This window comes from Haliaeetus albicilla, chromosome 2, assembly GCF_947461875.1.
Source record: "Haliaeetus albicilla chromosome 2, bHalAlb1.1, whole genome shotgun sequence".
Lineage (NCBI taxonomy): Eukaryota > Metazoa > Chordata > Aves > Accipitriformes > Accipitridae > Haliaeetus > Haliaeetus albicilla.
Window position 1 is genome coordinate 63,137,660 of NC_091484.1, and position 16,205 is coordinate 63,153,864.

Here is a 16,205-nt window from a genome sequence, read left to right on the forward strand (position 1 = left end):
CCAGGCTAACAAACTACGTGCTGCCCACATTTGAACATCTAGAAGAGTTTGAACTGGAACTACTAAATTAAGGTACATACCCTAAAAGTTACAGTGCAACATTACTTGCAATCCAAAATACCTGTGTGCCCCGAGTGCTTCGAAAGCAATCAGCCAGGTATGTGACATGATTTTGGGACTGCAATACAAAACAGATGCTTTGGAAAGATGCAGACATCTTCCCTCAGCACACTGCTGCAGAACACAAGACCACCATTAAGTTGGAGTCAAGCGTGACTTCTGGTTTAAGAACAGTAGCTGCCTTGCCTTCATCAAGGTCTTTTTACATGTAGAAAGAGAAAAAAAAAATTAAGAAGGACTATCAGAAGAAATGCATTCATTTTACTTACATCTCAGGAACATACCCCTCAGGGCAGCATGAGAGAAAGCTTAAAGACATTCATATGAAGATTTAAAGCCAGTCATTAAGCACTGATTTGAGGTGGACCCCTATATATCAACATATTGCTGGTGAGTTAATGACAGGCGGTATAGGAGTAGACAACAAAAGGACTTTGAAGGCAGGTGTGGTACCCTGTGTATAACTCGGTAAGAAAGAGGAATCCTGCAGAAGAAAAAGATGACTGACACAGTACAAGCAACAGCCTTGTATAATCTTTGCAGCAGAATTGTGTTGCAGAGAGAAGCATGACCAGACGTGATTTATTACAAGAAGAGAGACAAATGCTGCAGTAATTGACAAAAGAGATTGAGACCCAAAATATTTTCAATGTTTAAATCAATAAGAAATAATATATCTTATAGCTACTATTACAGGATTTGAAATGACTAAGACTTAAATATAGCCTTGACATGAATCTGAATTTGGAAAATATTTTCCTGTTTGTGAACTCAAGTGAGACACAGAATAATGGCATCATTCACAGAAAATCAAGAAAGGACACAAGAGGAATTTTAGAAATGGTGATGAAATTATGGTATGAATTGTATTATTCAAGAAAGAAAGTAATGTGCTTTTTAAAATTACAAGTTAAGTGTTTCCAATCATTTACTTGAAAACTAATGAAGTAATAGTACTAATAAAACACTTTGCAGTGCAATTTAACAAATGCACAATTTTTTTTAAGAGTCGACAATATATATTCAGACATTGCAAGCAATGAAAAATTTACTTTATGTTTTTGTAATTGATATAATCACAGTTTTAGCTAGTGACTGTATGTCAGAAGAATTAATCTTAAGCAAGACGGCAATGTAGAAAAACCAGTCTTGAACAAACTATTTCACAATCTGCATCCAAAACACATATAAAAAGGTGAAAGTGCTAGTGTTGATCCAGGAAAACAAGGCACAAGTAATTCAGCCTTTCTAAATTAAACTTATTTTTGTGCACAAAATTATAATAATTATTATTAATACTCTTTTTTACTTTTCATTGAACTCAACAACATGGTTAATAAAAACCAAGGTTTTTTACTTCCCTCGGATCAAACTAAAATTCATTACTTTCTCATTTTTCTGTACCCCAACAGATCAACTAATACAATACTTTCATCTGCTATTGTCTCTAGTGAGTGAGCAACTGAAAAAAATAGAAAGAGGAAGACCTTCGATTAAAATAATCTTAAAATACTATCTGTCTAGAATGATCCATTTCAATTTTTAGACAAAATCCTAGTGCTGTGTTACTTTCAAGTAATGATTTATTGGGAAGGATGCCTCTGTAGCTTCTATGTTAGGACTGACATTTGAACAAGACAACCAGACACAAATACATCAAACTGAAGTAAGCCTAGTTTTTGATGAAGACAAGGGTACTTCCATCATCACATAAAACTTGGGAGAGACAGGTTTCTTTTACTCCATTGATTCCAATGAAAGCAATGCACTTTCACAAGAACTTCTAAAACAATGTTCTTCAACTAAATCACTAGTTCTACTCCTTTTCTGATTGTTTCAAGTGCTTTTCATTATGGTTATTAAGCAATGAAGGTATTGAACTGTCATATTAAGGAACGCAACCAGGTCTTCCCCATTATCTCAGTTCTCTCCAGACAACTTCCTCCACAATTCATCTATTGGAGAACCCGTCATGTTAATCACATTTCTTAGTGCTAGGTAGACACTGCACAACTTCTTTATGATCCCTTTGGATCTCTTGGTCCTTGAAAACCAGCTACTCCTCCTTTCCCATCCAAGGAGCTGCACACCATACATTTTGAGCAGCAATACAGAGGATTCCTTTCCCCAGTCATCTCCTTGCCAGCATCCTAATAAAGGTACTATCATCTCCTTCACCTCCCACTTCTTTCTTCCCATTAGAAATAGAACAGTGCTTAGATCATCATGGTCCTTTATCTACCACTCTTCAGAGAAATTAAGTTAGAGTCCAGAACAGATTATTTTTTTTTACCCCAGATATTCTTCAATCTTAAAGAAAACACAGTATTTTGAAACAATATTCTGAAAAGACAGCTACAGTGTTAGAAAAACAATTATGCATCTAATAACATCATCCTACATTGCCCATAGCAGTAACATTCACAGAACAGATGTTCACTGCTTTTAGTAGTTTTAATGCTGTCCAAAAGCAGTACTGAACTCAGCAATCTCAGTAATGTTCAATGGTTGAAGCAGCAAGAAATCTTTGTTTTACATTTCTACTGCAGAGTACCAGAACAAATGATTGTTGGCTACGCAGCATAAGCCTTAGCCTAATGTTCATACTTACGGCTGCTATTCTTCAGCTGTCAAACTAAAGAGGAATACCAAAAAGCTACACAACTCTGTGAAAGCTGATTTAAATGCAAATGAGAATCAGCCAACATGCAGAGGAATTACAAGTTTCCAGAAAAAACACTTATCTCTCGGCAAAAAAGTGATGTTCCAGCACGTTTCAGGTTATTACTTAAAAGCATTTGAACTCTATATCAGTAAATACCAGCTCATGAAAGAAGATTTTACTAAAAAGGCATGTGCTAACATTATAATATTGCTTTCTGACTTCTAAATAAAACTGAAGTAGAACAACTCCACTTGGAATATTTCATCAGGCAGGAAATCTAAATCTTTTATCCAATTTTCTTTCACCAAAACCTCTTTAACCTCAACATGACAGTAACTTCATTTATTCTTAACATTAACAGGTGCTGTTTGAATTCCGTGCCAAAGAGAGGATAGGACATAAGCATAATATTACATTTGGAAACATGAGTGAAATTTGGCAGAAGCTAACGGGTTGAGGTATCTAAGACACTGCACATGTGCTCCTTGCAGTGAACTGTGCCAACTATGAAAACTAAACCACTTTAAGGTAAGATGTCTTGCAGATCAAATGTATGGTCTGCACTTACTTCATATTCCAGACAATACAGGGCACAAAACCCAATCCCACAATGGCCCTCTGTGCACACATACTTTCCTTCCACTTCACACAACCCCAAAGGGTGCAATCATACCAGTGTTCAACATATTTTTCATCATTGCTACTTTAGAGCACCCAGGAATTGTATATCTAAAGTAGTCATTCATGCATGAAGGCAACCATTGTCTCACACTGTGAAACCCAGATTTAACAGGCCATAGCTGAAAAGGAACAGTTAATATGATTATTTTCATTGTTTCATCGAGTAAAGTTTTTCACAGTTTTTTCCACTTTCAAGGTAAGTAACTCATTAAGAGCCAAAGTTGGCTAAATTTCATTCTTTCACAACTTAACCCTCAAAAGTTGTGCTTCTACCTGGGCAATCACACAGGGAGCAAGCAACATGGAAACACACAGAGCAATCTTATTCTTGAATGCTTTGGAAGTTTAACAGCCAGTAAGTTTCCCAACTAAGTTATCCCCTTCTAAGATCTCCCATTTTCTGTACTCTTGCCTTCTTTATCTGAAGAGAGAAGGATTTTTTTGCACAAAGGTTATGCCACTGCTTAGGAACAGAAAAGAAAAAAAAATTCTTTAACTTTGGAAATAGATTCATAGTTGGGTCTCCCAGCATAGCCTGCACATACAGAAAATATCTTTTATTTATTTTAAATAAAACCAGCTATAAATTCCCTTTTGTTTTCCTGTATCAGGATTCAAAATACACAATGTCTGTCTTAGGGAAAAAAAAATAAAATACATAAGAGTTTAAAAAAAAAAAAAAGCTCTGAATTGAAACAAGTCTAAACTTCATCCCCAGAAGCGATGAGATCAATGACAGCCATTATTATTCCATTTCCTTATTACAGTATATCAGGTTGTTAAAATATTTTCTGGTCAAACATTAAGTAGAAAACAGTACTCAAACAATTGCGAAGAATATTAAATTAGAATAAAACCAGATTATTTGGATGTAGATTCTACTACTCTCCAGTAGTAGAATTTCCTTTCCTGGAAAGAAAAGAGAAGAATTGAATCTGTGTTCCAAGAGAATACCTAACTCATCAGGCTGCAGGGCACTTTGTACAGGACTGCCCCATCCTTCCTGGTGAAGTTGACCATAATGCTGCTAGAAGTACAAGTTGATGGATGCAAGACAGTAGGCAAGACATCTGAATCTGCAGTCTGGTGGTTAGGTCACTTACCTAAGCACGAATGACTGGGTTATGGCACTCTTGTAAGAAAACTGCAGCCTTGAGCTCCCTCAGGTTGAGAAGGACCTAGAATCAAGGCCTCCCGCTTCTTGGACAAATGAGCTAATTAACTGCTAGTCTACTACATGTAAGATAGGTATCAAAACCATCCTGCTAATAGAAAACTGCAGAAAATGGTATGGAATTTATTTTCTGATGAATATAAGGGTTATATGAATGTCTAAAGGCATACTCTGGTTTCCTACCAACCAGCTTCACTGCACCAGCGCTCAACATTATGGATTTCAAATTCTAGCCAGGAAATCAGAATCTCATCAGCATAAGGTCCTTAGGTGCCTGCCTCCATACTTTCTTAGCCAGGAGCCTGATCTTTATGAGCTGTGGTGTTGAACATTTAGAAGGCTTAGGTTCTTTTTTAAACCTGGGATATAAAACCTTCCACTGCATTTTAAACAGTGTTAAGTGTTTGTTTTATTTTTTCTGACACAACAGCCTTTAGGATTTTAAATGGTAAGAAAGTAGGTCAGGTCTTCCTACTGAAGCTTTTTCAAACTCTTATTTTTAAACTTTGTAGTTAAATTCTGCAAAATGTATCCACCTTTTACATCTTTCATTAATATCTTAAGCATATAAATCTTTGAAGAGTACTTTGATTTATCAAGAGCCTTAGAAGTAGCAAGTATCTATAAATATTAGTCAGAAAAATATTTCAACATAATTCCAGTTTTTGATTCCTTTGTAATAGGTCTGACTTATCTTTGATCACAGATTTTTGCAGAAACTCATTAAAAATGCACAGAAAATTTGTCTGTGCACAGATCAGCCACAGAACACTGATCTGAACATTTAACAGCCTGAGGAAAAAAAAAACCAAAAATACAAAGTGGAACCCATGCACTTGAAGCAATCAAACATCTGCCTGCCTTTCAACACCACTCTCATAGGATTACCTGCATTCCTAAATTAGAGGATATACCGTGAGTCTCTACTGTTTGAACAATCTCACCACTCAAAATTTTCTATCTTCAAGTTTCTGTTGGTATACTGCAATAACAAGGAAGCTACTATTCACTTCTTTTATCAGCAATAGTACAAAGATTAAGACACACCCTTCTCAGAGAACTGGAAAAACCTGCTAAGTGAAAGCTGAGGAGTCTCTGAGTACTCATACCTTCATTTTGCTCTATGTTTCAACAACAGAACTGAAGGGAGACTGCAAGGACTTGGCCTTAGCCTAGCAAAAGTAAAGCTGAGCAGAAAAGCAAGGGCTGTGTATAAACACACTGAGGTAATTATAAAATAATAAGAAAAAAATATCTAAAATAAAAGGACAGTCTTGGCACAAAAACTGGTTATTACCAACTGATGATGAACAAATTTAGGTTGAACATTGCAAGCAGCTTCCTCATGTTTAGGGCAATTTAGCATTGGAACAGGCTTCCAATTAAAGTATTGAGGGGAAAAGGCCCAGCTGCTTTTAAGACAGCGCTCCATATGTCTATGACTGTATGACATAAAGCCTACAAGAGCATGAAAATAAACTTGATGAATAGGGAGGTCCTTTCCTGTCCCACATTCCTAAGAGAACAATAACTGTCAAGCAAATAACATCATTCTGATACAACTCTTAAGATACAACCATCTGTCAGGCAATACCCAAGAATAATTGTACCACAGAAAGCAAAAACAGATATTAATATCACAGCAGGACAAACTTTGCCAAGAATAAACTTCACAGAGTATCTTTTCATAAAATGTCTTAGACCCGTAACCTCACTTCTCATAATTTCATGCTAAAAATTTGCTCCCTCTGCAAACAAGAGCTGCAGAAAGCATACCTCTCATGAAGTACTCGCTCCCAAATCTGAATGAGCTCAGCTTATTTGGTCTCCATGCAACTAGGCAGTCCTATTATCTGCACACATACAGCAGATCATCTTACCCGAAACAATACTATATCTAACATGCTCAACAGGCTCTTTATTTGCTACAGTCGTTACTACATTCAGCTCAGGCAGGATGATTCAAAACTGGCTGTCAACTGCTTTGCTATTGAAGGGTTCAAATCACCACTTTTGCCCAAATATCATTAACCAGAAAAACTGCAGCAACCATGAGGTTCTAAGACAATTGGTTAGACGTGATCAGTCCACAGAAATAACATATTCTAATAGACTAAGCTTTATAGTTTGAAAAAGCAAATGGCCTTTCAGGCACACCAGCCTTTCAAGTTGCTTGACATCTAAAGATATAGGTAACAAAGTATACAGGTTGGTTTAATAAAAACTATTACCTGCCCCTACAAGTCTTTCAGGCTAGGAGACTGTTTTACACTAACAGGTACAGGCCTGGCTGGGAGGGATCTTCATATCTTAGTTTTATTATTGCAAGGTATTTGAAATTGAAGACAAACTGCAAAATATGTTTGGTCGATAGACTCCACCTGCTTATTTGCAAAGTCCCTGATCACACCATGCATCCTATTGTTGCCTTCTAAAGGCTCATATTGAAATGCAACAACTGAGAGATTCGTAGAAGAGGGGAAAGTGTGAGTGGTCATCAGGAGTTGTACATCAAAGGCAAATCAAACTCAACCATTTACTACTTCTCATAACACACAAATGAATTTACCTGGCAGCATAAAAGAGCAAACTATAGGAAATATTTTTTTCTATACAATACCTGGTTAAGTTGTAATATCTGAAACCCAATTATTCAAATAAGAACTTAAAACACATTTTGAGGACAGGTTCTTTGGCTGCTATCAAACAAATGGTCCAGACAAAGTCTGTCGGAGACAAAAGTTTTGATATCAATCTTTGTCAACAGCTAGACTGCTACACCAAAACAAAGGCTTCTTTGCAGCCATTTAGTCTCTTTTCCTATACATCCTCTCTTGGTCACTTCTGAATAAAGGGTAACAGCTCTTACATTCTCATCAGGAGACCTACAGTATATAATTTTTCCTTAATTAGCACACAATTTCACTTTAAATTTAGAATTCAAAGGCATTTCCTTTTTTTCAGTTGATTTCCCCTCTCCTTATCCCTTGCAAAACCATTGTGGTTAAACACATAGAAAAGTTTTGCAGAACAAGAATAAAACTTGTGTCCGAGCAGTAAAGTTTATGTAAATTAATCTCCAACTGTATTTTCTTAACTTTCTTCTCTTAGCAAAGCACAGAGCATGGTAGCTGCAAAGGAGTATTACAATCCATTTTCAGTTAGTTTATATTACACCACAACATTTTCCTACCATTTTAGTTCATCTGCTTATATTAGAATACCAATACTTTTTTAAACTTGTCATCAAAATAGCATACACTTTTATTCACTCTGAGAGCTTGCAGATCTGATTTATAGTATATTCCAGACATGACTGCATAATTCAGACAAGTTTAAAAAAAGTATGCTGAAAGAAGATACTACCGAGGACTTCCCACCAGCCCTGCTGAGCATAAGAGAACATATTTTGCTTGACCTACCCTACTAATGTCAGCAACTTGGGCCTTAGCAACAGATGCAAAGCTCATATGACCACTTTCAAATCCTTGTTGCAGCTCCACCTCCAGCCTTTGATCATTTTTCTTCTGGAAGTAACAAATGGATTTCTGCTTCTTGGACTATGCAACAGCCTCCTCGTAACCCACCAGGTGATCTCTCTAGTACCAGGAAGTGGGATTACTCATCTCAACTTTAGCTGCGTTTCTCCCTATCACATACAGAAGAAGGTATATTGGATACTAATAAGATAAATTTCAGTTATCTTAACTGTTTACAAACTGTTTTGATTATTTTGCTATAGGATTAGACATCAAATTACAAAACTACAACAATATAGATGCATTCTGACATAAATTTTGACATTCAGCAGTCTGACACAGAAGTAGCTAAATCGTAGGATGAAATCTACCTGAATGGGTTTTCATTCCTCTAAATATTACAAAACTGTAAACACACAAATTGCTTGAAGTGTAATTCACTTTTGCACAAGCTTATCTTAAACTGGAATTAAGTTAGAAAGACTACTTTGTATCACAAAAGGATTTTACCTTAAGATAAGCATTAAAAAAGGCAAACTGAACTCTTCAGAAACACTGTAAAGCACTGCAAAGCATACAAAAGGAAAAGCTGTCTATACAAGACTAACTCAGAGCACTCAGAAAACATGCAGACATTAAGAATTGCACCTAACTCAAAATGCACTTGCTTTCTGTCTTCTGTTTCATCCAAGCTGCACCCACAAACAATTTACAGAATTCCCTGTCAGATATTCCGATTATTCTCCTACACTCATCCCTGGCTGGTTTCCAGGCAGCCTGAATGATTTTGCTGTGCCACTGCAATGACAGCAAAGGAATCCTGTGTCCCAAGTAGCACAGGGTTTTTTTAGTACATTATTTTGAAACAATAATTTTGAAATACTATCTTGGAAATATGACTGGGGTGATTCCTGTATACAAATTCTGGATCTCAGATGTAGTTGTTTATGCCAAGTCTCAGGCTGATAAAGTCACACAAACTTGCAGGTTTTGTTAGCTTTTTTTTTTCTTTCTTTATTTATATTTAATTCCAAGTTCACAGAACTACACAGGACATTCTGGCAGCTGGTACAATCACACGCTAAATCATAAGCCAAAGACTCCCATGACAAAATGTCAAATCAGCGACCCTCTAATGAGACACCAGCAACAGAGAGAAATCTGCCTCATCTGGACGGCCAGAACACAGCCTGCTTGAGCTACATGGAGACGCATCAAGTCAGGAAATATTACAAGGAGAAGTCCAAGCCAGCCTGATCATACTATTCTCTCTTCAGTATTGTCTAACAAAGAGAAGTAGAACAAACACTATGCCCCATGACAACACAACTTACTGACTGGGAGCCACTGACCTAGACAACCGTACTGTGACATTAATTCATCTGCTAGGGCTGAAACCAGTTTATTACTTGGAGACCAGAGTAGCTCATCCCTTGACTCCTTAGAAAAGAGGCTTTTATTTAAAGTTTTTACTATCCCTCTTTTAGTTACAGGATTCCTGTAGGATCCAGTAGATTAGATGAGCTTTTCTTTTAGCTTCATTTTTTCGAGGGGTACAGTACTACTACTCTATTCCCTTCCATCAGAAGTTCAGCAAGGATTTTTCACAAAACATGCTGATTCTACTAAAAGAATGGCAAGCACCTGACATTTTCCTTTCTTCACCTCATCATTCTTTTCGCTTTTTTCCCCTGGCCTAAAACAGGTTTCACTGTCAAAGGAGGTGGGGAAGACTCATTAGTGAGAGTGGTTTGCTGCAACAATTATCTAAAACTCATGGTCAAATGTTTCTCTTAATAACAGCTGTAGATGCGTGCACACAAAACCACATTCAGTCTCCTTGCAGTGAGGGCTGTCTTGTACTTGAGTACATACACTATGAGATAATTTTTATGCATAGTAAAAGTGCATACGAGAAAGAGTTTATGCATAAAAACATCCAACCTCCAGAAAAAAAAAAAAACTAATTACAAATAAGAGGAAGTGTGTAGTTTCCCATGTGTTTGTAACTTCTAGTTTCTAAATTTGTAAGTGGCTCTGCAACAATGTAAACACTAGATTTTGGATTACCTTTCCTATTACAGTCTATATCCAGCAAAGAAAACATAACACAGTAAAAAAAAAATCACAACATTTGGCACGAGGTAACCAGACATGAGACTTTCAGTCAGGCTGTGGCATATTCTTACCTCTCCATTGGGGAAGCAGTCTACGTGTGCCTATCACATACACCCATTATCAAAACTCATCTCTCTAGTCAAGCATTCAAGTGGGGAGAAAACATCTCGGCATACTACTCAAGAATGAGTTTTGGAGAAGAAAAGGTCCTATTGTTACTTACTAATTCAGAACAATATATTATTATATGTAAGGTCTCTAAAAAGCATTCCAAGTACTACAGAGAAACCTGTTTCTTTCGAAAGGCAGCAAAAGAGATACAGAGGAAGAGGACACAATTTCCATTACCCAGGCAAAGATATATGGCAGCAACAGCAGTGAGACATTAACATTTGTTAAGGCAGAATCAAAACCAAGCCCTGCTTGAAAGAGGAAGAGGGTAACAGTATGCTTTTAATTCATGTATGATGGCTAGCACATAAGACGTAAGGCCAGCACTAATTGGAGGGCACGAAAGGAAAGTTCAGCCCTTTGCTTACTGTCCCCTCAAATGCACACCTAAACAGAAGGGAAATCAGCATTTGAATTTGACCAGCCAGTGAATAAGAAGGAAAGGGATGAAGACATCTGGCCTCTGTAGTGAGGACATTGTCCTTGTACATTGGGAGCCAGAAGCAACAGAAGCATGCTGGAATCCTGCAGACAGACCACAGCAGCTCTGTCCACGTCCTGTGCAGGCACTGAAGAAGGACACACTTTTATTTTTATCCCAGTACTGAGGGACCTTATGAGCTGCAAACTAGCAGCTAAACAAATACTTAATCATAAGTACCACAATACAAGATGAGACTTGCTTTCCTGCTTTTGGACAACTGTGAATAACTTAATTTGTTATTTACATCTTCACAATGTGAGCAAATATAAGAAATCTCAATTAACACATGTAGCTGCTCTGACATACTGGAAACTGTTAATAAATACTGGAAACTGTTAATACAAGCACACTGAACAGCCACAGAAGGTCTGATTACTTTCAGTGAATGCTTTCCTGTTCCTGTAGTCTGTTAGTCTTAGACCACATTACCGTGCATGCCATGTTTTCTTTTCAGGAATCTGGAGATACTCCATTCGTATAATGAAGAAGGTGTTTTTTCTTCCTGAATTACCACCACCATCTCAACTGACCAGCTTGTGAAAACGTACAATGCACCTGCTGGCACTACGTGTCATTCCAGAGACTTTTAGCTGTGATAACAGCAGGTTTATTTTAATAAGCTGCAGCGTTTTGGTAAGTAATGCATGTGTCTATTGAATTGATACATACATTTTAAATATTAATGCTATATCCAAGCTAGATGAAAGCATTAGAGAAGACAGAATAACTGATATAATAAGGTGGGACATTTAATTCCCTGATGCAAGCTAGCAGCATGTGAAATGGTGAGTTCAGCCCTTGAATAAAACAACCAGAATGCCTCCTGTTTTCTTTCAAATTTAATTGCTATCACCCATAGGAAGTCAAAACCACTAGCTGGAACTCATTAAATAGTGTGATAAAGCTGGAAGTCTGAGGAGTAAAATGTAAATCCAAGATTAATGAAGTAGCATTTACTCAACTGTCATCATTGATTACACTTGTCCACCTACACAACAAAGTTACAGAATTAAACATTGTGTTACAGCTTCTGTCTGCCTCTATTCATAAAGCAGGAAAAAGAGTATTTAACCAAAACCTACCTTCCTACAGGATGTTTTAATTCTGAACAATTAAAAAAAAAAATCCAATACCACCTTTGGTTTGCTGAGCCAGAAGTGAACCACTGGTAAAGAGTTTCTGGGTTGAGACTACTTGTCTTCATGTTACAGATGTCAGTTATTACTTTTTTTCAGTCAGTTAAGGTGACAATAACCAACCGGTAGTTATTTGGGTCACCCCCCACTATTTCTTCTCCAAATATGAAAAGAAAAGTAGTATTTTGCAAGGTTTCTGAAGTTTCCTTGGTATTCTATTCTATGACTTATTAAATATAATTAGCAGATCAGCCAGGTCCTACTCTGAGAAAAGGTTATTGAGATTGCAAACCTTTCCTAACAGGTATCACCTAAGACTCCAGTGCTGTGCGGAATGTGGGGGGTTTTCTTTCCAAAATTCAAATATTTGTCATATTAATGTCTTTACATTACTTTTAAAATCAGAAATCTAGGAAAAAAAATGTTTTACAACTCTGGAATAACATTCTTCTGTACGTAAAATATTTAAACTCTTCCTCCACAGCCATGTCAGCTACAGATTCTTCCTTTTAGCCAAATTTCTGTACTGGTTTCTAACACCCTTCTATTCCTACCCCAACCTTTTTTCCTTTTGAAATGAAGGTATGTAACAGTCTTCATTTATCACTGTGAACAAGTTCAGTAAAAAACCCTAATGAGAACGAATTTATTAAGTAATAAATGCATATTTATAATGAAATCAGGAGTTAAAATAATTAATATTGAATTGAGTACACAGTGTTAGAAAACAGTTGTCATAGCTTCTAGGAAACAAAAGCCTTTTACGGCTGGCACAATAAAGTTTTCAAATTTTTTCCAATTGTCAAACTATTCCTTTGATTCCTGCTTCCCCCAGTAACTACCTCAGGAATCCTTCCCTTCGTGGCACTCACAGCAGAACTTTCCAGATCTAATTGCCCAGGAAGACATTTTCCTTCACTGTTGCAGTCCCAAAATCTGCTATTTCCAGTCACAATTTCTCCTTTGGTCTGGGTGCTAGCATGCCCACTATCCACTAGAAGTACTAATCTTCCAGCAGAAACAAACAGAGGGAAACTACGACACTATTTGACCATCCACATATGCTAGCTGCAGCCATGGTTCTAAACAAAGGACAACATCCATCTTTTCTACACTCCTTCCAAAAACGTGTTTGCTGGATGACTGACTTCCCTCTTAAGAGCCTCAGTACTCAGCTGCTGCACATTATTTTTGCTCTCTGTTTTAACCATTAAGGCTTCTTGAAGTTGGATAGTCTTCCCTAAGAAGCACCCAGGGTGTCTCACCGACCTGTTCCAGGTCTCAGGGCCCAGGCACATGACTCTCACAGCACTCAGATGAGGGACCAAAGGCACCACTCAGCACCTTACCTCAAAGCATGCCATTCACAGTTTTATCCCCTGAGGTTTGTTTGCCATTTCGATACCCTTGCTCAGACTGTTCATGGCAGCTGGAAGGTGGTCCAAGTCACTGTCTGTATCATATTTCAAACACACAACAAGCTTTCGAAGCAGGGAGCCATGCACTGCAGCTCGATCAGAGCGGTTTGACTTGCTGGGCCATAGTACTTCTAGTGTCTTCTTAACACCAGGACAAAATTTCTAGCACATCTCATTTTGATGTTATTAAAGTAACAAATCTGCATCTTTGGAGAAGTAACCAATCTTTAAATAAGGAACCTACAACACCTCTGTGGTACTGCCTGGATGTTCCTTTCCCCATAGGAAATTAAATGCTAGAACTTAAGTTGGCAGGACTGAAGTTACAAGTTAGCTATGTACGTACTGGAGGTAACACAGACTTACTGAATCAGTTAACCTTGGAGATTAGACAGCAAAAGGCTCCTTTCAGGGTCTCTAGGATCTACAGATGGCAAGAGAGCAGCAGCGAAGCCAGGATAGGGTGTGCCCCAGGCAAGGCAGCTAACAAAGGGCTGCTGTTTGTCCTGGGGGGAGCAGCAGTAACTGTGCCTGGGCTGCTAGGAGGGACAGCATTAGGGGAGGAGCCAGGATTTTTAGATATGACCTGCAGAGTAGATTTCATACCCTCATTAGACTTTAGCCTCTATTCACCTTAACAAGGGAGCAAGCTGCTCATTCAGAAGTTGGTTTTGGTCACTTCTCCAGCACTGCTAGTCTCAAGATGATGCAGGTTCAGCGTTGCCTCTTAGAAACACACATTTCACTTACAATGCAATCCTAACACAAAGTTAACTGTGTTCACAGCTTCCCAGGTGACCCAGATTACAATGAGATAATTAACTGCTGGTGAACAGCTATTCATTGAAAACCTCTATCACAGTATCTGTTAAGCCATTGAAAACCTTCATTACCGTATCTGTCAAACCTCTGAGAAGACATTTAAGACTGTTTCTTTACATCAGCTCTCTTTTTGCAACTCTTCTGGACTGTGATAAAAAAAAAGCAAGGCTTTCTATCAGCTGAACTTGCAAGGTGTTTCTAAAAACACAAAAAACCCCTCTCCATCTGGCAGTTGAAGCTTCTGATTTGGCCACATGTAGTGTGTGAAATAATTATATTCCACTCTCTTTTATTTATAATTAGCAATGTCAAGTCCGTTCCTTTAGATAGCATTCATGGCATATTGTCTGTGAAACAGCAGCTCTGCATTTCATATCTGAAACTACATTGTTCCTTCTGGAACAGCTTCATTTACTAAAGCCAAGCTCAGTCCACCAAACAATACATTATGAATGCAAAAAAGATTTTTCTATGCTCTTTATATAAATGGATGTGTACATTTCCAAGTTCTGAGACATAATTAGTAGCTCTGAAGAAGTTTTACTCTACACTTAAACTTGTTACACAATTTATAGTGCAATGTAGTTTTGTAGTCTGTCATCAACTGTTGGCTGTATTAGCAATACAGTTTCCTATTTTTTCAAAACTTATACCATCATATATAATGAAATAACATAAGAAAATGTATTCAGTCTTGACTCAAAAAAGAGGCTGTCTTTACAAGACAATAAAGCAACACACAGTTAAGACTACTTAGACCACATATTGGTACAAAGGTGTTTCACAGCTTTATTAATACTAAGCATGATATTAAATTATTCTTTTTCTTTCATACTAATCCACACAATGTTCGGGACCATAGAAAACAAGCAACAGCCTAGTCCAGTATCAGAAAATGGCGGGCAAAAAAAGAGTAATCATAAAGTAGTCCTACCTGGATGACCGTCTTTACTTCAACAGGGACTTAAGATTGCATTTTCCAGACTGCGGAGCTGAGAACCTATGGAGCCTGGAAGAAAAAGGAAAGATTAATAGTAATATGACACTGGTTCTAGTCAGTGTTGGAAATACTACATATTTTCGTGTTTTTATTCTAAGTGTTAGGAGCATAAGTTTAAAGTAGTTCACTTCCCAATGACTGTTTCTCTATGAAGCCCTGCAGAAATAAGAAAAGTCAGAAGAGATTTATTTAAGCCAGGGAGAGAGAGGATTTCAGGTTGCAGATTTGTTCTGCCTCCATGCCTGTCCTAGACAAATTGGTCTCAAAGCAGTAATTAAGCAAAATGATGATTTCAAAATGGGTACAGGTAAGCTTTATCTAAGGTATAAATATCCCTAAGACTTCACAGACATATAAACATGCTTCATACGTGAACAACATGCAAGTTCTGGTACAAAACTTTAAGTGTAATCCTTCTCCCATTGCACTTAATGGGTCCATACTGAAAACCCTTCAGGCACCTGTGACTTCATGCTTGTAGTAAAGATGCTCATTTCTTTGCTTCATGATAGCTAATCACTTGGCTTTGGAAAGTCAGCAATAACCTCAAAACCATTACTAGCTGTGCACACTGACATTCAGCAAATGTCTTTCTCAACACTCCACCTGGCATTCTGCACTGCTTACTCCTCATACAAACTGGAAACACCTGATGTCTCCTCTTGGCAATGAACTGCAGGAGCAGAAATGGAGCAGCGGACCACAGAATGCGTGTGGGGGAACAGAACCACGGCAACCCTGTTACATGTACGGCAAGCACCTAACAGTCAAAACAGGGAGGAAAACATCAAGATGGGCCTATTCTTTCCATGTTCACGTCATCATTTCTTCCGCACACTGCAAACTACAATCTTCACATGTCCAATTTCATAGTTCTGTAGTATAGTTTGTAGTTATAGTTTATGGATTGGTTCAATGACTATCTTTAAATACTGAT

The 16,205-nt window shown here is 37.6% G+C and overlaps 1 protein-coding gene across 7 annotated transcripts in view; it reads right to left on the reverse strand.

Moving 5' to 3' along the window:
- Positions 1–16,205, reverse strand: part of MPP7 (MAGUK p55 scaffold protein 7) — a 156,781-nt gene that overhangs the window by 135,985 nt on the left and 4,591 nt on the right. For all 7 annotated transcript variants that reach the window (XM_069777773.1, XM_069777765.1, XM_069777727.1 and 4 more), the window contains exon 2: positions 15,203–15,277. The gene's annotated coding sequence lies outside the window, so the exon portion shown is untranslated. The remainder of the gene's footprint in view (positions 1–15,202; positions 15,278–16,205) is intronic.